Genomic DNA, 24,939 nt, shown 5'->3' with positions numbered 1-24,939 from the left:
ATGTATGCCTAGCTTACTTTTGTCAATTAGATTTCAGGTTATGAACAGAGAAGGCCTAATTTCCTTGTAACTCTACAAAAGTTAACAAACTTGATATACACAGTGCCTGCCCTCAAACACAGCAGATGACTTTTGGAAAATCTGAGGGCAGTTCTCTAGGATATTCAGAGTACATCCTTTTGTATCCAAATCCCTGACCAATTTTACATTGAAGAGTAGAAAATTCTGTTATTTTTATATGAAACAGCCATGCCAAAAATAGGGATTATTCTAACAAAAAGATTTATCAAGTTGAGCTTTTTCCTTCCATATATAAGTCTTCTGGTAGATGTAAAAATAGTTTTCTAGCTGAAATATTAAATACAATACCATCTTTCACCAAGAAATTTTGGTAACTGATTCCAAAGTGTAACTTAGGTTTATCTAGTTGAATTCAGATGAAAAAAACTGGGAACTTACTCAAGATCTCTAAGTAATAGGGCCAATAATCCAATATAAATAATAGTATGACTCTCACTTCAGTATTCTTTTTCCAGAACTTTTTTTTTCCCCACTTGGCTTCTCTAAGGATCCTAGCCTAGTGTTTACAACCTTATATCAAATAGTATTAACTTAGCATATCCCAAACATATCTCCTTACTTCTTTCCAAGATCACCTAAGTTGCCACAGTAATTCCAGAAACTCTGTGTATTTTTATCTACAACCACTTTCAAGTTTTAATATCCCTCTACTATAAACCCTGTATTTTCCTCAGTCTAGTTCAAGACTGGCTCAATGAATTTAGCTTAGTACACTAAATAAGACCAAATATTCAATTATTATTCTAACTTCTTTTTCCCATCCAGCTGAACAAATCACTTTCAAAATGAAGCCATTTTTCTGCTTTAGAAACTGTGATAGTAGATGAAGAAATTAATATTTTGTTTTTTAACAATGCACAATGTCACTCTTTTCATGATAAAATGTCATTTTCAGGTAAGATTAAAAAAAAGAAAACTAGCTCACTGGGAGGAAGCAATTCGTTTAACTTGGACTTGATCTCCAGATCCCTTGGGAACAGGTCTTACTTTCCTAACATAGCCTAACTTTCTACAGAGGGAGAGCTATGCCTTTGTGCCAAATACTGTGCTATATCCATAAGATAAATGTTCATCATTCAATAAATATTTATTTAGAAATGATTCACCCAATGCTATACTATATTGGACACTGGAAAGAACAGAGATGATTCTCATGTGGTCTCAGCTCTCAAAAAGCCAATGGGTCTAAATCTCCAAATGGAAAAAATACATGAAATGAATGCAGAAGTTTGATAAGAGGTATGTTAAAGGAAGGGTTTTTGTGTTAGTTTAAAAAAGGAATAAGGGCACCTGGCTGGCTCAGTCAACTGAGCCTCCAACTTCAGCTCAGGTCATGATCTCATGGCCTGTGAAACTGAGCCCCTCCTTGGGCTCTATGCTAACAGCACAGAACTTGCTTGGGATTCTCTCCCCACCCCGCTCTCTACCCCTCTCCCACTTGTACTCTCTCTTTCTCAAAAATAAATAAACTTAAAAAAATTAGAAAATAAAAATGGAAGAAAACTTACAGGCTGAAATAAGACTGTGGTGAAAAAAAGGGATGGAAAACCAGGAAAAAATGGGTAAGACTTATAAAAATAAGGTCAACAGTTACGGAAAGATTTAGGGTTAGGATTACACAGATGAAAGGTTGGTTAAAAAGACGAATACTCTTTCAAAACAAGGAAGAGAAGATAACAAGTATTCAGACAAATTTAAAAGGAGGAAGGGTACAAAATTGAAATAGTTCACTTTTTTAATTAACACGAGACCTCTGAAAATGTACCAATACAATTTAGAATAGGGACCCCCAATTTTTGAATGCACAATCCATGTAAAAAAATATTGAGGACATGCACCTAAAATATGTATATTTAATTATAAATCATACTGAAGATACTTTGTATATTATACAAATTATAAAACATAACAAAAGCATAACTTTAAAGGGAATGAGATAAATGTGCAATAATTAATTTTACCAATGTCTTTCCAATTTTATAGGTTAATATATATACACACACATACACATGTATATATGAATATGAATATACATATGTACATATGCATATGAATATATATACATATGTATAGGTATTCATAGATGTATGTGTGTGTGTGTATATATATATATATATATATATATATATATATATATATATGACTATTATTTCAAGACAGTTACAAGTTTAGGGTAAAGTTCCTCATTATGAAAGTGGTAGCCAGAGAAACTTCTTACTTGACATGTTGCTGAAGGCAAGGGAAACAAAAGCAAATGTGACATATTGGGACTTCATCAAGATACAAAGCTTCTGCACGACAAAGGAAACAATCAGCAAAACTATAAGGCAGCCTACAGAAGATATCTGCAAATGATGTATCTGATAGTAAAGGGTTAGTATACAAAAACTATAAATAATTTATCAAACTCAATACCCAAAAAATAAATAACCCATTTAAGAAATGGGCAGAAGACAAGAATAGACACTTTTCCAAAGAAGACATCCAGATGGCTAAGAGACACATGAAAAGATACTCAACATCGCTCATCATCAGGGAAATAAAAATCAAAACCACAATGAGACACCAACTCACACCTGTCAGAATGGCTGAAATTAACAATATAAGAAACAACAGGTGTTGGCAAGGATGTGGAGAAAGGGGAATCCTCTTGCACTGTTAGTGGGAATGCAAAATGGAGCAGCCACTCTGGAGAACAGTATGGAGGTTCCTCAAGAAACTAAAAATAGAACTACACTAAGATCCAGCAATTGGACTATTAGGTATTTACCTAAAGTATACAAAAATACATATTTGAAGGTGTACATGTACCTCAATGTTTATAGCAGCACTATCAACAGTAGCCAAACTATGAAGAGAGCCCAAATGTCCATAAACTGATGAATGGATAAAGAAGATGTGGTGTACACACAGACACACACACACACACACACACAGACACACACACACACACACACACACACAGACACAGACACAGACACAGACAATGGAGTATTACTCAGCCATCAAAAAGAACAAAATCTTGCCATCATTCATGATATGAATGGAGTTAGACTGTATTATGCTAGGCAAAATAAGTCAATCAGAGAAAGACAAATACCTTATGATTTCATTCATATGTGGACTTTAAGAAACAAAACAGATAAACATATGGGAAGGGGGAGAAGAGAAGAGAGGGAAATAAAACACACCAGACTCTTAATGATAGAGAACAAATTACGGGTTGATAGAGGGAGGTGGGTGAGAGATGGGCTAGATGGATTGGATGATGGGTACTAAGGAGGGCACTTGTGATGAGCACTGGGTGTTGTATGTAAGTGGTGAATCACTGAAACCAATATTATACTGTATGTTAACTAAAATTTAACTTAAAAAAAAAGGAATGCTGACTGGAAAACAATATATGATCACCTACATTTGAAATTTTGAAATGTTAAGCAACTGAATCTTGTATTATTACAAATGTGGATTTCATGAAATTACTCTTATACTTTATTTTTGAATAAATTTTGTCTATTAAAAAAAGAAAGTGGTAATAAACCCATTATTAAATGGTCTTCTATGTAATTACAAATTATTTTTGGCCTACTTTCTTCAGGTGTGTTTGAGCTATCATAGTTTTCACCTTATAATTAAGTTGATGAGCACCTTTAAGAGAAATGTCATCTCTGGTCTTTTCTTGATGTTTGCTTATGCTTGTGTTATTAAAATTATCCTCAATGAGTTTTCATATTTTTCCCAGTGACATTTTAAAGTTATTTGTCCCGTTTGTGAGATGGCTTAATTTAAATTAGAAAATAGCATCTGTAAATCCATTTAATCAGATGAAAACTGCTACTGCAACACACAAAGGCCAACAGTGAGAGTGCTGATAAAAACCCCTCAATGTAAATATAATCATCCTGTATATACCCCCAATAGCATGAACAACCCCCTCTAGATATCACTGATTTAGATCATGGGCTTTGGTCTTAGACGTGACATATATTACATATATGTGGATTTAGGCAAATTAATTGATCTCAACTTCAGTCTCATCACCTATAAAATAAAGGTAATACTTTAGTAGGTGAATGGATAAACTGCAACACATTCAGACAATGGAATCTTATTCAAACACTAAAATGACTTATAAAACCATGAAAAGACACAGAGAAAATTTGAATGCATATTACTGCTATGTGAAAGAGGCCAATGGGAAAAGCTACATACTGTCTTATTCCAACTACACAACATTCTAGACAAGGCAAAACTATGGTGACAGTAAAAAGACCAGGGGTTTCCAGGGGTGGGGTGAGGGGAGAAACAAGTAGAGCACAGAAGATTTTTAGGGCAATGAAACTATTCTGTATGATACTACAATGCTGGATACATGTCATTATATGTTTATTAAAACCCCACAGAATATACAACACCAAAAGTTAACACTAATGTACACTATGGACCTCAGGTGATAATGATGGGTCGATTGTAGGTTTGTGAGCTGTAACAAATGTACTACGCTGGTGGTGAGTGTTGACAGTGGGGGAAGTGTGGGGGTAGAGGGGATGTTGGAACTCTACATTTTGCTCAAAATTATTATGAATCTAAAACTGCTAAAAATTAAAGTCTATTAAAAAATAATACCATCTATCTCAAAAGATAGATTGTTGAATTAATCAAATGAAATAGCATATATAAAGTACCGGATGTGTATCCTCTAGGTACTCAATGTTTCTTAACGATATTCAATCTTCCATTCAATAAATACTTAATTAGAACTCAGAGAAGTGGTTACTGTCACAACCAGTAGATTTTGCCCCCAAATAACTCTAGCAAATAATTTTTTTAATGTTTACTAATTCACTGACCACTTATTTCGTATTGAGACTTTCTGGTTTAGTAGGACTACAGGGTCCATCAATTACAATTATAACATGAAAATTCACTTCAGTGAGTCATTGTGCACAAGAAATATCAACATTATGTCACATGTAATTTTAAAAAAACTGAGATTTTTCCCATCACAGGCTAAATATAGATGATTAATAAAACTAGTTGACATAGCAATGTGTTCACTATTAGGACAAAAACATCATATATGGGGTTAATTATCAAGGAAAATGAATGAATGAAGAATAGTCAGTATTTCAAGACCTTAGATATTTCTTCTTGCTTTGCAGACTAAAATGTTTAATGAACTATTCCACATAGATGCAATGGACTCCTGGAAAAAATTAGACAACACTTAATTTATAATTTATAGAAGGATGAATACAAATCATTCTGAAGTTTCTTTTTAAATTCTCACATCCCTAATTAATATTCATGAGGATAATTTCACAAAAGCAGTTAAAAAAACTATGCCAGAGAGGGCACAGAAATATATAGTTGTGCCAATGGAAGAAGTAGGAAATTTCTCTTTCTCCAAAATGGGAGATTTTAGTTCAACACAAACATTTCCTAAATAGTTTCATAATATTTTAATCAAATTATTCATTACTTAGAAATAACACTGTGGAGGAACACATATAATGCTGCATAAAGGCCGAGTTCATTTGTTCTGGACAGGTGGCCAGTCTGCAGCTCTGTGTCAGCAGCCCAAACCCGCCCACAATAGCCCTAAAGACGATTATGCAAATGCCAGCCAACCCAGCTATTTTCCCAGGAACAGGAGAAGGGCTGCTAGTAGAAGCTATAATTGTTCCGCAGTCATGTGGAAAAACAAGCAGTTTTTTCTTGCTGGAGGCAGTGTTTTCATTAAGGGCACTACTACAATATGTGTGAGATATACAAACACACACATGTCATGAAAGACATAGAGGAACCTTAAATGCATATTGCCAAATGAAAGAAGCTGATCTGTAAAGCCTGCATGCTGTATGTATGATATGAGAGGGCTGTCAGGGTGTGTGTATATGTGATGTGTGTGTTTAAGGTACACATATTGTTCAAACACCATACACAGCTTATTCCATCTCTCTCCCTAGCTACCCTTGCTAAGCAGCTCTGCCTTGGTTATCAATACCAAGTCTCTTCTGTTGGTTACACCTTCCCTTGCCAATAAGAAACATTTTTACACTTACAGAAATGTATTAACTTTTGACCACTGCATCTCATAAGCAGGAGATAAATATTCTCTGGCAAAGCTGGGATAAGAATCATTCCTACTCCATATACGTAAAGCATTATTTTCAATCAGGGGAAAATGAAAGAAGCTGAAGATAGAAACCCATCAGATTTGAAATACAACAATGACAAGGGAACACTGTTTTCTAACATCCATTAATTAATGCTTTTATCAAAGTTTTTTAGGTATTTTTTTTTATTTTAAGTCATCAGATTCCTTAGTTTCTAAATGGCAGTTTTTAAGTTACCGACTCTAATACCTGATTTTACAATTCTCTCTGGAATTAAAGTTATTTCAATATTACTGCTATTGGATTTTTGATTCCACACATTTTAAAAACAGTATATTTTTTCATTTTTCTCACCTGTCTTGCCCTACTCACCCCTCAAACTCCTTCTCCTGTAAGATAAGAGGGACATTATCTGCTTAATTTAGTAAAAGGCATAAGATGCTACTACTTTCTCTATTTACAAGGAATTCAACAGTTTCTAGAACACGTATCATACCAGAAAATATGACCAAGTCCTTCTGCCCTAAATTCATTTAAGGGAGGATTTTCCTCAAGTGCTTGGAAACAGAGATTATGATATTCTTCACAGATATGTCAAATATATTACTTTAAAATAAGACATTACAAATTTTTAAAAGTTTAGTTAAGAATACATGTACTGTTAAGGGGAGCCTGGGTGGCTCAGTTGGTTAAGCATCTGACTCTTGGTTTCGGCTCAGGTCATGATCTCACGATTCATGGGTTTGCAGCGCAGAGCCTGCTTAGGAGTCTTTCTTCTCCCTCTCTCTCTCTGCCCCTCCTCCACTTGCACTGTCTCTGTTTCTCTCAAAATAAATAAATAAACTTAAAAAAAATACATGTACTGTTAAAATTAAACCAATCCTAAGTAAACAACTTCTTTAACCTCAATAATGTTACTGACATAAGATTTACTTAATATAAACTTCACCATCCAGAAACAAATTAACATTCAAAACTCTTTTTTAAATGGTTTAGCTCCAGCTTTGAAATGATTATTTCTTCTAGTAAACCCTCACAAAGTACTCTGCTTATGTCTCTTGAAGTAGTTATTATATCCTTACTTTAATACATTCAATCACTCAATCATTCATTCTTTGCCCCTAATTCAAACAGACAAGTAAGACACAGCCCCTACCCTCAAGGAACTAAGACTCTAGTGAGAGAAATAATCTAAAATTCTTTAAAAATTTTCTCAGAGGCTTCTGGGTGGCTCAGTCAGTTGAGTGTCCGACTTCGGCTCAGATAACGATCTCACAGTTCGTGGGTTCAAGCCCCACATTGGGCTCATGCTGACAGCTTGGAGTCTGGAGCCTGATTTGGATTCTGTGTCTCCCTCTCTCTCTGCCCCTCCTCGACTAACACTGTCTCTCTCTCTCTCTCTCTCTCTCTCTCTCTCTCTCTCTCTCTCTCTCTCTCTCAAAAATAAATAAACATTGAAAATAAATAAATTTAGGATAAAGGACCTGAATGTGAGACAGGAAACCATCAAAACCCTAGAGGAGAAAGCAGGAAAAAACCTCTCTGACCTCAGCCGCAGGAATTTCTTACTTGACACATCTCCAAAGGCACGGGAATTATTGGGACCTCATGAAGATAAAAACCTTCTGCACTGCAAAGGAAACAATCAACAAAACGAAAAGGCAACCGAAGGAATGGGAAAAGATATTTGCAAATGACATTATCGGACAAAGGGCTAGTATCCAAAGTCTATAAAGAACTCACCAAACTCCACACCCGAAAAACAAATAATCCAGTGAAGAAATAGGCAGAAGACATGAATAAACACTTTTCTAAAGAAGACATCCAGGTGGCCAACAGGCACATGAAAAGATGCTCAACGTCACTCCTCATCAGGGAAATACAAATCAAAACCACACTGAGATATCACCTCACGCCAGTCAGTGACCAAAATGAACAAATCAGGAGACTATAGATGCTGGAGAGGATGTGGAGAAACGGGAACCCTCTTGCAATGCAAACTGGTGCAGCCACTCTGGAAAACAGTGTGGAGGTTCCTCAAAAAATTAAAAATAGATCTGCCCTATGACCCAGCAACAGCACTGCTAGGAATTCACCCAAGGGATACAGGAGTGCTGATGCATAGGGGCACTTGTACCCCAATGTTTATAGCAGCACTTTCAACAAGAGCCAAACTATGGAAAGAGCCTAAATGTCCATCAACTGATGATTGGTAAAGAAACTGTGGTTTATATACACAATGGAATACTACTTGGCAATGAGAAAGAATGAAATATGGCCTTTTGTAGCAACGTGGGTGGAAATGGAGAGTGTGATGCTAAGTGAAATAAGTCATACAGAGGAAGACAGATACCATATGTTTTCACTCTTATGTGGATCCTGAGAAACTTAACAGAAGACCATGGGGGAGGGAAAGGGAAGGACAAAAAAAAAGTTAGGGAGGGAGCCAAACCATAAGAGACTCTTAACAACTGAGAATAAACTGAGGGTTGATGGGGGATGGGAGGGAGGGGAAAGTCGGTGATGGGTATTGAGGAGGGCACCTGTTGGGATGAGCACTGGGTGTTTTATGGAAACCAATTTGACAATAAATTTCATTAAAAAAAAGAAAGAAAATAAATAAATTTAAAATGCTTTTAAATGTTTTCCATATACTTTGATGAAAGTACAGAGTAGACAAACACACAAGTTGAGCATTCCAGACTATATTTACTGTTCTTAAAACACTCCCTACCACCCCACCAGGATGACTAAATTAAAAAAAAATAAAAATAATAATGATAATAATATTAAGTGTTAGTGAGAATGTGGAGAAACTAGAACCCTCATATGTTGCTGATGGAAACATAAAATGGTACAGCCACTCTGGGAAGTTTGGCAGTTCCTGAAAATGTTGAACATATAGTTACCAAACGGCCCCACAATTCCACTCTTAATTATACACTCAAGAAAATGTATGTCCACTTAAAAATTTGTACACGAGTGTTCATAGCAGCATTATTCACAATAGCCCCAAAGTGAAAACAAACCAAATGTCCTCCACTGATGAATGAATAAATGTGGTATATCTATAGGTATATACATTCAATGAAATGTTATTTAGTAATAAAAAGGAATGAAGTACTGATACATGCTACAATATGGTTGAACCTTAAAAACAGTATGCTATGTAAAGGATGCCAAAAGTCCACATATTACATAATTCCACTTAGATGAAATGTCTAGACTAGGCAAATCCATAGAGACAGAAAGTAAACTAGTGGTTGCCCAGGGCTGGGGAGATTGATGGGAAAATAGGAGGTGACTGCTAATAAGCACGGGATTTCTTTCTTTCCTTTCTTTCTTTCTTTCTTTTTCTTTCTTTCTTTCTTTTCTTTCTTTTAATTATTATAGTATAGTTGACATACAATGTTATATTAGTTCCAGGTATACAACATAAGTAAAGATTTCTTTTGGGGGTGATAAAAATGTTGTAAAATTGATTGTAGTGATGGTTGCACAACTCTTGTGAATATACCAAATATCACTGAGGGGTATACTTTAAAAGGGTAAATTATATGGTGTGTGACTTATATCTCAATAAGACTTTTACTAAATATAAATACAAATACAGGTATAAATGTATTACTGAGAACTTGTATCTATTCTGTCAGACGCTGTTTTTTTTTAATTTTTTTTTTTAAATTTTTATTTTTGAGAGAAAGAGAGACAGACAGACAGACAGACAGAGTGTGAGTGAAGGAGAGGCAGAGAGAGAGGGAGACACAGAATCCGAAGCAGGCTCCGGGCTCTGAGCTGTCAGCACAGAGCCCGACACAGGGCTCAAACTCACGAACTGTGAGATCATGACCTGAGCCAAAGTCGGATGCTCAACTGACTGAGTCACCCAGGTGCCCCTGTCAGGCTCTGGTTTAAACTGTTTCTGACAATGGCACCACAGAGTAAAGTAGGGGTTTAATAAATATGCCTCAAATGAATGAATAGCCTTCCAGATGTCAATAACAATTACCAGGATCAAGTCAGGAACATAAAAATTCAAACTCACAGGCTAGTTAGAGGAATAATATTAAATATACCAAGATGCTAAGCAGCAATTAGGCTTAGGCAGATGTCTACACAAAGAGAACCAATTAATACAGGTTCCCTCTACAATTTCTACGAAGATTAATTAATAACAGATAGCTAAAATTAAAAAAGACTAAAAATATCAAGACTTGGCAAAGATATGGAATAACTAGAACTCCCATATGCTGCTGGTAGGAGTGCAAATTGGACAACTTTGAGGAACTATTTGGCCATATCTAATAATGAGACAGAGATGCATACCCAATGACCCAGTGACTCCTCTCCTAGGTATATACCCAGTAGAAGTGTATATAAATTTTCATCTATGGAAATGCTCAAAACAACATTTTCTCACAATTGTCAAAAACTGGAAACAAACCAGGAGTCCATCAACAGAATAAACTCTGATAATTCATATAATGGAATATTTCTCAGCCAAGAGAATAAAATTCACTTACACTGCACAATACATTAAGAATCTCAAAAATACAATGTTGACCAAAGAAGCCAGACCAAATAATATTTACTGTATGATTCCATTTAGAATAGTTCAAAATCAGGCAAAACAAACCTAGCTGCTGAAAGTCAAGTTAATCATTACTTTTTTGGGAAGTTGTTAGTGACAGAAATGGGCAAAGGGAGGCTTCTGGGTGCTAAATTGTTCTAGTTCTTCAACTGGGTAGAGTTGACAAAGGATATGTCAGCCTCATACTAATAATTATGCACATGTCTATATTATATATATTTCAATAAAGAATAATGAATAAAGAAAAAACACAATTCTAAATAAACCATAGGTCCAAGGAGAAATCACAATGGAAGCCAGAAAATATCTTCAACCGAACAAGTAACCACTACATAATAAGACTTATGGAATGTTTTCAATGCAATATTTAGAAAAACACATGTATCTTTTTAAAATTTACATCCAAGTTAGTTAGCATACAGTGCAATAATGATTTCAGGAGTAGAATCTAGTGATTCATCTCCTACTTATAATACCCAGTGCTCATCCCAACAAGTGTCCTCCTTAATGCCCCTTACCCATTTAGCCCATCCCCCACCAGCAACCCTCAGTTTGTTCTCCGTATTTAAGAGTCTCTGATGTTTTGTCCCCCTCCCTGTTTTTATATTATTTTTGCTTCCCTTCCCTTATGTTCATCTGTTTTGTATCTTTAATTCCACATGAGTGAAGTCATATATTTGTCTTCCTCTAATTTCCCTTAGCATAATACACTCTAGTTCCATCCACATGCTACAAACGGCAATATTTCATTCTTTTTGATTGCTGAGTAATATTCTATTGTATATATACACACCACATCTTCTATATCCATTCATCCGTCGATGGACATTTGGGCTCTTTCCATACTTTGGCTATTGTCAGTAGCACTGCTGCTATAAACATTGGAGCGTATGTGCCCCTTTGTAACAGCACTCCTATATCCTTTGGATAAATACCTAGTAGTACAGTTGCTGGGTTGTAGGGTAGTTCTATTTCTAATTTTTTGAGGAACCTCCATACTGTTTTCCAGAATGCACCCATTTGCATTCCCACCAGCAGTGCAAAAGAGTTCCTCTTTTTCCACATTAAAGCTACTTTAGAAGACAGTTTGGGGGTCTCTTACAAAACTAAATATACTCCTACCATACAATCCAGTAGTCACACTCCTTGGCTTTTAGCCAAGGGAGCTGAAAACTTATGTCCACATAAAAATCTGCACATGGATGTTTCTATCAGCTTTATTCATAATTGCCATAACTCAGAAGCAGATAAGATGTCCTTCAGTAGGCAAATGGATAAAAAGAAATGAGAACTGAGGGTTGCTGGTGGGGATTTGGGTGGGGGGATGGCTTAAATGGGCAAGGGGCACTGAGGAAGACACTTGTTGGAATGAGCACTGGGTATTATGTGTAGAGGATGAATCACTGGATCCTACTCCTGAAATCATTATTGCACTACTGGCTAACTAACTTGGATGTGAATTTAAAAATAAAAATAATTAATTTAAAAAAAAGAAAAAGAAAAAGCAGGGCAGGGCACCTGGGTGGTTCAGTTGGTTAAGCATCTGACTTCGGCTCAGGTCATGATCTCACGGTTTGTGGGTTCGAGCCCCACATCGGGCTCTGTGCTGACAGCTCAGAGCCTGAAGTCTGCTTCAGATTCTGTGTTTCCCTCTCTCTCTGCTCCTCCCCTGCTTGTGCTCTCCCAAAAATAAATAAATTAAGAGAGAGAGAGAGAGAAAAGATCCCAGAAGCTGATGTACAGATATATGGACAATATATAATAAAAGTGACTCTGCAATGACTATCTTGATTCCAAACTATCTCTTCAAAGACATCTGTATATCAAACAGCATTGAAGGACAGAAACAGATGTCTTCCCATGGAGCAAAAGGTAGGTCTGGTTACTGTCCGGTATGATGAAGATAATGGCTCTTTCCAGGACAAAGTTCAGATTTGCTTACAGTCTATTACAAAACATTGAGGTTCCCTAAATAGGGTTCCCCTTGTAGAATGCAACCCACTATGGCATTTGGCCTTATCTGCATTGTCTGTGGAAACTGGAGCTTAGGAAACAAGCACTCAAATGCGGACACTCTGGCTATGGCTACTGCCATAAAGTAATAAAGTAAAAAAGTCCTTTGTGTTGGACCTAGGAGTCTTCTTTCTTCCAATATTCAGGAAAATTCTTAGCTTTCAAGTAGGGTAAAATCTCAGATCCTTCACAGTCCTTGACAACTATTTCCAAGAGTAAATTAAAAAGAAAAAAACCACAGTCCACACAGTAACATGGGTTACCAAGTCTTTTATTCCAAATATATACAGAATTCCTATAAATTAAGAAAAAGAAATACAAATTGATGGGAAAAGGTTAACTTCGCAAAAAAGGATATACCCAAATGCTCAAAAATTTTAAAGTTTTTTAATTTCATTAATAATAAGGGAAATACAAATAAAAGTAAATTACAATTTCATACCCACAGATTGGCAAATATTTAATCTGACAATATTAAGTTTCTGACAATGTACTATATGGGAACTCTCATACATTCCTGGTATAAGGTAAATTGCTACCATCTCTTTGGGAAATTACCTGAGAAAACTGAAGACACATTTAATCCTATGATTTAGCAATCCTACCCCTACTACCTGACATAGAAAAACACATGCTTATGTGCAACAGGAGACACATACACAAATAATCACAGTAACATTTTTCATGAAAACCAATAAATAGAAACAACTCAAATGTCTACCAACAGCAGAATAGATAAATATATTGTGGTTTGTATACACAACAGAAAACCATACAGGCGTGAAAATGAACAAATTATAGCAACATATAATAACATGGCTTAAATCTTACAAACATGACTATGGCAATGAAAGACTCAAAGAATACATTCATACTCCGTTTATGTAAGGTTCAAAAACAGGAATAACTACATTACATTCTTTAAGAATGCACATATAGCTTTAATGAAAAGCAAGGATTACCATATGTCAGATTAGCAGTTACCTCTAGGGGCAAGTAAATAAGAATACTGATAATTTTAAACTTTTATTAATAATTAATAATTTTAACATTTTTATTTTAATTTTTTAAAGTAGGCTCCACACCCAAAATGGGGCTCAAACTCCTGACCCCGAGATCAGGAGTCGCATGCTCCACCAACTGAGCCAGCCAGGCAGCCCAAGACACAGTTCCTAGCTCCATCCACATCACTGCAAATGACAAAACTTCCCTCTCTCTCTCTCTCTCTTTTGGTTAAGTAATATTCCATTGAATCTATGTATATACACCACATCTTCTTTATCCATTCATCAGTCAATGGACACTGGGCTGTTTCCATAATTTGGTTACTCTAGATAATGCCGCTATAAACATCTGGGTAAATGTATTCCTTTGCATTAGCATTTTTGTATTCTTTGAGTAAATACCTAGTAGTGCAATAGAGTATTATGCTAAACAAAATAAGTCAGTCAAAGACAGACAAATACCATATGATTTCACTCATATATGGAATTTAAGAAACACAAATGAGCAAAGGGGAAAAAAAACAGAAAGAGAGAGAGAAAGAAAGAAAGAGACAAACCAGAGAAACAGACTCTTAACTATAAAGAAGTGATGGTTGGCTACCAAAAGGGAGGTAGACTGGGGATGTGTTAAATAGGTGAAGTGGACTAAGGAGTGCACTTGCAGTGATGAGCACTGGGTGTTGTACGGAAGTGTTGAATCACTGTATTGTACACCTGAAATTAATATCATACTGTATTTTAACTAACTGGAATGTAAATAAAAACTTAAAAAAAAAGGACACACAGTTTCCAACAGTGCTAGAAAATTTCTATTTCTCTACTTAGATGGCAGTTACATGGGAATTTGCTTCCTAATTATATATTTAGTGTACATGTCTATTCCTGGCACTTTTATTTACTTCCACTGTTTTTCACAATTTAAAGATACCTAATTTTAAATGACTAGACCGTCAAATCTCTAGAACTTGGGAGTATATAAATTTATACTTCTACATTTATACTAATATGCTAAATGGAAAGAATCCTATTACCTAATTATGCTACTTTCCCAATTTCTTTATCCCATTGGTTTATATATAGCAGGTACTCAGTAAATGCTTAATTAACCAGGAAAGAGAAGAACAAGAAGATAACTAACACAACAGTACCAAATCACAGGATTGCATGAATCACTTAAAAGGATCTAATAACACTAGAGAAATTTAAGAATTGGGCATTTACTATAAACCTTTAAAAAGGTACAAGAGATTAAGATTTAACATGTTACTTCTCTGTATCACATATTAAATCACTAACAGGCACTATTCAGTGGTGAATGAAAATATTATTGATTTCCATACACAAGTACTCATCATTCGATCCACTTTTCTGGGCAACCTGCCAAGTAATACATAATTTAAGTTTTCTATTTGTTTAATTTTTCCTTCCTATCTTGGTTAACCAGATCCACTAACCATTTGTGTACCTGAAGGAACTAATCAGTTAAATTACATACTACTTTTATTGTTCTCTTAAAACACTTACCCAATATACACAGTATAGATAAATATTTTCAGATTAAAAAACTGATTTCTATATTTTTAAACCAAACACGTCAGACTGCTAGCTTTACTGGTATCCACGTTTTCCTCTTCTTCTGGGCATACACATTGATGAGATTTTCCCAGGCTCCTCTTAGATGTGACCATTTGACTGAGTTCTGCCCAACGGGAAATGAGAAGTAGAGTGTGCCACATACAGGACTGGCCCATCAAGACCTCATATGTACAATCCTATTCTCCTTCCCCTTTCTGCTAGCTAGACGCAGAGGATCCAGCAGAGGACTTGAGACCCTGAAGAATTTTAGAGCCTCAAGATTAATGCACCCTGGATCACTAATCATCACACCAAGGCCATTCACCAAATTCCTGCAATAAACTGTTATGCAATTTTTTTTTTTTTTTTTTTTTTTGGCTAAAGCTGCAGAGATATTTTCAGGTTGTAGATTAAAGCAATTAGCCATCCTGATGAACAGAGAACATTTACCAGTGAGACTCTATATTTGAAATTCGTTCTGTTTCCAAATATGTTAACTACTGATACATTCAGGGCCTGCCACTATCCTGTATGTCAACTTTGTGTGATTTTGACAAAGGGACCATTTTAGTAGATAAATTAGGAAAAGGCGCCCCCTCTGGGAGGACACAACTCCACAGGAAATAGCTTGGCAAGGCAACTATATCTCTGTGTGAAGGAAAGGGTCTCTTTCTATGACAAGGCATTCAGCTTGAGGAGGAAAAAACAAGGACTGGATTCCAGTTTCCATTAGAACTTTAGCTTAGCAAAGGCACAAACTGTACAACTATTCTCAAAGACCCTAGGCATACTTCTATACCATTTTTTTTCCTACCACAGGAACATGGTGCTCCTAAAATTTCTATGATATTTTACATATCAAGTATAATTCAGTAAAACAGGCACATATTAATTTTTCTGCATATAGGCAAGGTAATTTTTTAGGTAAAGAACCATAAAATATAATTCTTAGAAGATTTAAGATAAAACTCCTATTTAAATTTAGGTGGTCAAATTATTCTTTCATTCCAATAAATTTAAAAAAAAAAGATTTTTTTCAAAATTAAAAAGTTAATACTGTATTGATTTTCTTGTCCTATTAAGTTAAATCCATTGCAAGCAAAGCACACACATAATTTTCCATGTTATTAATTTAAGTTCCAGTTTTTCTGACACTTTCTAAAATTAAGACTAGGGTAAACTACTACTATGGAGGACAGTGGAAGGAATTCCAGCCAGGCCAAGGTATTTGAAGCTATCGCACTGCTTGCTCAAGCAAATCAATTAACAATTAACTTCTTAGAAGCTCAGGTTGCTCATCTGAATAGTAAAAGTGTTGTAACGGATATCTCCAATGGACACCATGTTTAAAAATTTCCTCAAAGTCTGATCCATGGAGATTCAACCAAAGGGATACAATTGTTGTGAGAATTAAAATGAGCCTATGGGGGCACATAGGTGGCTCAGTCGGGTGAGTGTCCGACTTCGGCTCAGGTCATGATCTCACGGTTTGTGAGTTTGAGCCCCACATCGGGCTCTGTGCTGACAGCTCAGAGCCTGGAGCCTGCTTCAGATTCTGTGTCTCCTTCTCTTTCTGCCCCTCCCCAACCTGTGCTCTGTCTCTCTATGTCTCTCAATAAATAAACGTTAAAAAAAATTTTTTTAATGAGCCTATGAAATGGCTAGCACAGTGATGGGGAACAGCAGATACTGGATAAAGATCACTTCCTTCTTAAGCTCAACTATAAATTCTATGACTATTGCTTCTATTCTTACTGTTGAATTCATGAACTAAAAAGGAAAAAAAGAAAAGAAAGAAACTTTACAAAAAATATTTCCAAAGTCACTTCCAAATCTTAATTCCAAGATTCTACAAACCTATAATAACAAAATTCAAACTCTGTCTTTTAGAGATTACGCACATATATTAGAATACACATTAAAACTAGGTAAACTGTGAGTAAATACTGCATTTAGAACAATACACACATGCAAAAATAATTCGTTAATTTTCTGTTAAATAAAAATAGTCTGAAACAAAAGACAGGAAGAAAAGTAAAAATGACCTCTTACCTGAATTCCTATAAGAACTTTCAAAAAGCCCCTATGAATTACTTTTAAAAAGAAAAACCAATACAAAAAAGTATGTGAATACCCAATACAGCAAAAAGGCACTGCAAATGCCTACAAACATAATATCCATAAACACCAGTACTGAAAGAAATGAAACTTATAAAAAACTACATTTTAAATGATCATACATTAAAGGAAAAGAGTCATGCCAAACCATAAGAGAATGAATTTGTAAAGAAATGACAATTTTACTTAAGGTACTTCTGTATTTATTATTTGAATTATTAAAACCACAATTACCTTTTTTAATGTTTGTTATTTTTGAGAGAGAGAGAGAGAGAGAGAGAGAGAGAGAGAGAGAGGGAGGGAGAGAGGGAGGGAGAGAGGGAGAGGGAGGGAGAGGGAGAGAGCGAGCACAAGCAGGGAAGGAGCAGAGAGAGAGGGAGACACAGAATCAGAAGCAGACTCCAGGCTCTAAGCTGTCATCAAAGAGCTCAACACAGGACTCAAACCCATGAATCGCAAGATCATGACTTGAGCTGAAGTCGGACACTTAACCAACTGAGCCACCCAGGTGCCCCTACAATTACCTTAAAAAAAAAATTCTTATGAAACAGTCAAGATGTCTCACATGTGCCCAAACAATAGAAAAGTTGTTAGCTTCATTATTTTTATTATATCTTACTGAAGGCTGTAAGAATACTATTATCTGTAATACTAAGTGGCATGATTTACACTTGAATTTATATTCAGAATAAACTGACTAGAAGAAGAAACAGAACACAAGCAATCTTCTCATATTCTGCCTTGGATTTCTATCTTCAGATAGAACAAAAAATATTTTAAAAGACCAGCCACTGATACTTCCAAGGATTATGCAAAAAGAAGTCCTGAAATAATGTATTAAGCTATGATGATTAACACACATTTGTAGAAGTGTTCCACAATTTCTAGTGGCAAATATTTATGTTCCTCCACAAACCGAAATGGAACTCTCTTTTCATCTTGTAACAAGGTAATACCAAGAACTTCCTAGAACTGTGATTACCAAAATGCCATAAAATATACTGAACTTTTCTATAATATACAAAGCACCACATCCCTCAGAATTCACTCAGTATTTGCTAAAAGACTGTATATACAAATAACTCTGAGCCAAACCTGTCATCTCATTTCAGCTTATCAACAACTGTGAGTTATTTATTAACCCCACTATATAGAGGAGGAAATGATTTACATAACGTATTTACAGTGATTGTGTTAACAAGTAGTAGAGCCACAATTAGAACTCCAACTATCTTATTCAATCTTTACATAGTATATATACAGCCTGTGAAAATAGAAATTATTTCCAAGAGTAGGAAGAGAAAAAACTCATGGAAGATGAAGAGGAACAGAAAAACAATAGAAGTACAAAAACGTGAAATGGTAGCAAGTCAAATTGCAAAAGTAAAGAATTAACCCCAAAGGATAGGAGGTATATAGCTAGACCAGCAGGATATATCTGTGAATCTGGCTTAGTTATTATAGTTACTTTCCTCAGAGAGGACCTCTCACTTCATGCCATGTCATGCACCTCAGTACATATTAGACCCAAAATTTACCTCTGATCTCCCTTTACCCAGTGTTCATAATCATCTACTGTTGGCTTAATTTACTTATAGGAAATAGGGCATTTCAGAGATGACTCCCCACAAACAGAATGGCTTGGTTAACTGTGTATGGGTCATCCAGTGCTGAATCAATGCTGCATAACAAACACCTCCAAAAATGCCAATGGCTTACATCATTAAATGCTAATTCCTTACTCATGAATTTATGTTAGCTGGAGCATCTCTGCTCCAGGTTGTGGATCAAGTTCAATTCTTCTTCACTTATCTTTCATTCTGGGACTCAGTCTACAGGAGGAGTAGTTACCTAGGGCGATCACTTGTAGTAAAAGTAAAACCTGAAGTACAGGGAGCTGGAAGAAATGTGCAAGACTTCTTAAAGCCTCATCTCCAAAATGGCCTCCTGTCACTTCTATCTCCATTTTATTGGTCCAAGTAAGCCATACAACCAAGTCAAAAGTTGAAGTCAGGTATATATACTTCACCTCAAGGGAAAGGGTGCAGAATGATTCTTTTTTTGTTTTAATGTTTATGTATTTTGAGAGAGTGTGTAGGCACGTGCATGCGCAAGTGGAAGAGGAGCAGAGAGAGAGAAGGAGGGGCAGAGGGAGAGGGCGAGAATCCCAAGTCGCTCTGCACTCACAGTGCAGAGCCCAACACAGGGCTCAATCCAATGAACCAGGAGATCATGACCTGAGCTGAAACCAAGAGTTGGACACACAAATCGACTGAGCCACCCAGCTGCCCCACAAGGATTATTTCTGAGCAATAATTCAATATACTATAAACTCTAAGAGAAAGTCCCAGAAAAATTTCACTTGTTCAGTAATGAACAAAGAAGTAATCACTACTGATCAAATAATTCACTACTATCAAATTCTCACATGACAAAGAGCTAAGAGGAAAAGTAAACACAGGAATAAAAGAATCAAGATGCAAAAACTTCTCAATATACTGGCACAGTGGGCAAAACGCTAAGCAATGTTATCTCACAGGAGTAAAAATCCAACTATAGCTTATTATAGGATGGAGAAGATCTGATTAATGGCAAGAAATGTAAGACTTAGTGGATTTTAGTTTAAGCTCAATAAGAGCCACTAACATGATAGAGCTCCCTAAAAGGATAATGCATCTTAGTCCATATTAATAGTAATAATTACACAGTTGAGGGACCAGCACATATAAAGTACACAGTAAACCTTAAAAAAATGAAAATAAAAACACAGAAGAAAAAGTCTGCTCTACTCTGAGACAATTACACCCACAGGATTATTAAATTCAGTTCTGATCTAAGTATCAATGGGGAATAATGACAAAAAAAACAAGATAGGTTAAAGGTTTAAAACAGAGTTGCATAGGCCTTTCAAATGTGAATTGAATACAGAATTTTAGGGCTGAAAATGCTAGAAGCGGGATACAGACCTACAGAAAGAAAAAGAAAAAGCATAAAAATTGTCATCAGAGTCCTAAAAACAAACAAAAACGATCATGTACCCAAAGAGGTTACTTGGAAGGGAATATTTTTGTTCAATACAAATAGGAACTTTCTAACTAGAAGATGAATGCTCTGAGAGATAGAAAATTACTATCACTAAATTCAGAAAGAGGCTGCAAGGCCTCTGTATCAGTCATTGGCAAGTTTTTTTGTAAAGTGCCAGAGTAAATACTGTTGGCTTTGCAGCTATACAATCCCTATGTCAACTACTCAACTATGCAAGAAAGCAGCCATAGACAACAAGTAAACAAATGAGCATGACTATGGTCCAATAAAACTTTACCTACAAAAACAGGTGTCAAGCCAGATGGCTGCCGTTTGCCAACCCTTTCTCTATATTAAAAAGAGAGAAATGTAAAGCAGGTTGGAACATACGACCTTTACACCACTTTCAGCTCTGAGGCTCCATTAAAAGTCAGTAAAGCAATTCAACGATACATAGAAGTAGGTGGGGGGGGGGGAGGGCATTTTTTTTACATTTTGCTATATCATATGCATATATGTGTACATTTATAAATCATATACAGAAAGAAATTTGCTATAAACATATATGGAATAGGTCACACTCATTTAAACAGATTTGAGGTGCAAAAAAAATTGAGAGATAGCCACACATAAGGCTCTTGAACAGGTCCCTGTTAGTGAGCACTGTAACAATCAATAAATGGATATAGGAACCCAGGCACCACCGTAATGATTTTTCAGTACAGGTGAGTAAGACAACATTAACTGTGACCACTGTCTTTAAACAAGCCTTTCCACATCTACACAGGGAGACAACAGGAACATTTGCAAACTGCCTACTTAAAGCCTCTTTGTATTTGAGGGGTATTATGTCTCCCTACACAGATATGGGAAGAATTCTAGATCAGAATAAACATCCTCCAACTATATGTTACTGTTCCACATTAAGAAACGTACAGAAATTAAATGCAGGCATTTAGATACATTTATAGCAATTTGGCATTGGTTAGTTTGTCAAGTATATTGCAAGAAATAAAACAATCTAAGAAAATATAAACTTTGGGGAGCCTGGGTGGCTCAGTCGGTTAAGTGTCCGACTTCAGCTCATGATCTCACTGTTCCCGAGTTCGAGCCCTACATTGGGCTCTGTGCTGACAGTTCAGAGCCTGGAGCCTGTTTCAGATTCTGTGTCTTCCTCTCTCTCTCTCTCTGCCCCTTCCCCATTCAGTCTCTCTCTCTCAAAAATAAACATTAAAAAAAAAATTATTTAAAAAATACAAGCATTTATTTCCATAAATGTCATTTTACAATCATTTAAATTTTTAATCAAGCCTGTAATTTATAATTTAATATTTTTATCTAAACTAAGGAAGTGAACAGATATTTTTGCCTCTGATTTACAGATAGCAAAAAGTTTGGCCTTCTTTGGCAAGGAAAGATACACCTTCTCTGAATGAGGCATGAGTAGTAAATAAAATAATAGAATTTCAAAACAAGGAAGACCCAAGAGTTCATGCTAATTTTACTTTTAAGTATAACTGACAGTTAAGTGCTAAACCACAATCAATGTGTTATTTGTAGAGATGTGCTGGCTGTGAAACAATAAAACCATCAAAGCCTAAGTGACATTTATATAGAAAATATAGGGAGCATGAGTGACTCCGTTGGTTGAGCATCTGACTCTTCTGTTTGGCTCAGGTCATGACCTCACAGTTCATGGGTTCAAGCTCCACGCTGGACTCTGCACTGAGTGCACAGAACCCGCTTGGGATTCCCTCTCTCTCCCTTTCTCTCTGCCTCTTCCCCGTTCATGCTCTCACGTGTGTGTGCATGCGTGCTCTCTCTCAAAATAAATAAGTAAACTTAAAGAAAAGAAAATACAAAGAAGTTCAAAATAAAAACAAACTTGAAAATGCACGTTGAATTACAAAGCCAAGAGAAGCATATGTTTCTTTTTTCACATATAAACTTAGTGCTTTCTAGGCTTTTTATATAGTGGCTCTTCAGGATATTAAAACTACAAGAAAAAAAAACCATATATTGATATTAAGTTAAAACTCCATCAAAGATGTTTGCTTGGAAATATTCAATAAATTTGCAACAAAGAATCAATTTCTAATGATACCATACATGGTTTGACACATTCAAGAACTGACTAATGATATGTAAAAATAATTCAAAGAAGCAAAAACCTAGCAAAGTGTTTTTTAACAAATGCAAAGATAACATGGCAATTCCTTTAGTAAGATTATGTAATTTGAATATTATGGTGTTGTGAAAGATTTTTTTTTCAGCTTCACTGTCACATATAACTCTTAAGTGTATAAATCAATAAAGGATTATATAGTTAACAAATGTGATTTGGAGTTTAAATTTTGTATAACAGTATATTCTGATGGTACAACTATAATGACAGGGAAATATTCTGGACACTTACCCAGAGTGTAAATCAATGTACTGCTTCCTTCATCAAGAAACTCTTGCTATGATTTAAGAAAAAAAAAGTCACCTGTCTAAACAGTATGCTTAGTGACACAGAATAATTGTGGATTATTTAAAGGCTAATAATATAATAGAAAGTATTCTCCTTATTGAGTAATAATATGGAAACTGATCATATACTACTGTTACTACATGCTAAGTTTCCATGGTTATTGAAGAGAAAAATGTTCTGTCAAAAATGAACACTGATATGAGTTCTCATTGTTTCTGCAATATTAAAAAAAAAAAAAAGTCCGATCCCAGTGTATTAAAGATATGAATTGGAAGAGCCCCTGGATGGCTCAGTCGGTTAAGCGTCTGACTTCGGCTCAGGTCATGATCTCTCAGTTCATGGGTTCAAGCCCCGCGTCGGGCTCTGGGCTGACAGCTTGGATGGAGCATGGACCCTGCTTCAGATCCTGTGTCTCCTTCTCTCTCTCTGCCCCTCTCCCACTTGTGCTCTGTCTCTCTCTCAAAAATAAACAAACATTTAAACATTATAAATAAAGATGTGAACTGGAGAACCAGACTTATTTGTCTTATATATTTGGTATTTTTAATAATCTTCATACTTCCATGTAAGGCATATGAATGTTTCTCAATGGCAGTAAGATCAAAGCAAAAGTTAATAGCATGGAAGACCAGAGTTTCACGTAGAAAACCTGAAATACTCCACCAAAAATTGCTAGAACTGATACATGAATTCAATAAAGTTTCAGGATGCAAAATCAACAAAAGGGGTGCCTGGATGGCTCAGTCAATTAAGCGCCTGACTCTTGATTTCAGCTGAGGTTATGATGCCAGGGTTGTGGGATCCAGTCCTGCATCAGGCTCCACCCTGTGCATGGGGCCTGCTTGGGATTCTCTCTCTCTCTCTCTCTCTCTCTCTCTCTCTCTCTCTCTTTCTCTCTCTTTGCCTTACCCCCACTCCTTCTCTGTCTCCTCTCTCAAAATTAAATTAAATTAAATTTAAAAAAAGATAAAATGCTTCTACACAGCAAAGGAAGCAACCAACAAAACTAAAATGCAACCTTCATAATGGGAGAAGATATTTGCAAATGACATATCTGATAAAGGGTTAGTATCCAAAATCTATTAAGAACTTATCAAACTCAACACACACAAAACAAATAACCCAGTTAAGAAATAGGAAGGGGGCTCCTGTGTGGCTCAGAGTTAAATGTATGCCTCTTGATTTCAGTTCAAGTCATGATCTCACGGTTCATGGGACAGAACCCTACATCTGGCTCTGCACTGACAGTGTAGAGCCTGCTTTAAATTCTCTCTCTCTCTCTCTCTCTCTCTCTCTCTGCTCCTTCCTCATTCATGCTGTCTCTCTCTAAATAAATAAATTAATTAAAAAAAAAAAAAGAATAGACATTTTCCCAAAGAAGACAAACAGATGGCTAACAGACACATGAAAAGAAGCTCAACATCACTTATCATAAGAGAAATACAAATCAAAACTATAATGAGAGATCACCTCACACCTGTCAGAATAGCTAAAATTAACAACACAGGAAACAACACACATTTGTGAGGATGTGGAGAAAGGGGAACCTTCTTTAAATTGTTTGTGGGAATGCAAACTGGTGCAGCCACTCTGGAAAACACTATGGAGGTTCCTCAAAAAGTTAAAAATTGAACTACCCTATGACCCAGCAATTGCACTACTAGGTATTTATCCAAAGGATACAAAAATACTGATTCAAAGGGATACATGCACCCTGATATTTATATCAGCATTATCTACCATAGCCAAATTATGGAAAGAGTCCAAATATTCATCAACTGATGAATGGATAAAGAAGATGTACGTACACACACATACACACACACACACACACACACACACACACACTGGAATATTACTCAGCCATCAAAAAGAAAGAAATCTTGCCATTTGCAACAATGTGGATGGAGCTAGAGGGTATTATGCTAAGCAAAATAAGTC

General features: G+C 35.8%; 1 protein-coding gene across 4 annotated transcripts in view; it reads right to left on the bottom strand.

Annotated features, from left to right (window-relative positions):
• FCHSD2 (FCH and double SH3 domains 2) overlaps positions 1-24,939 on the bottom strand; it is a 296,241-nt gene that overhangs the window by 174,967 nt on the left and 96,335 nt on the right. Inside the window, exon 1 of one of the 4 annotated variants that reach the window (XM_042959279.1) lies at positions 22,942-23,196. The exons of the other annotated variants lie outside the window; for them this stretch is intronic. The gene's annotated coding sequence lies outside the window, so the exon portion shown is untranslated. Of the gene's footprint in view, positions 1-22,941; positions 23,197-24,939 lie in introns of those variants that run through there. 4 annotated transcript variants of the gene reach the window in all.

The sequence above is a fragment of the Panthera tigris genome, chromosome D1 (assembly GCF_018350195.1).
Source record: "Panthera tigris isolate Pti1 chromosome D1, P.tigris_Pti1_mat1.1, whole genome shotgun sequence".
NCBI lineage: Eukaryota > Metazoa > Chordata > Mammalia > Carnivora > Felidae > Panthera > Panthera tigris.
Note: the sequence above shows the minus strand (reverse complement) of the source record. Positions and strands in the feature narration are given on the sequence as shown.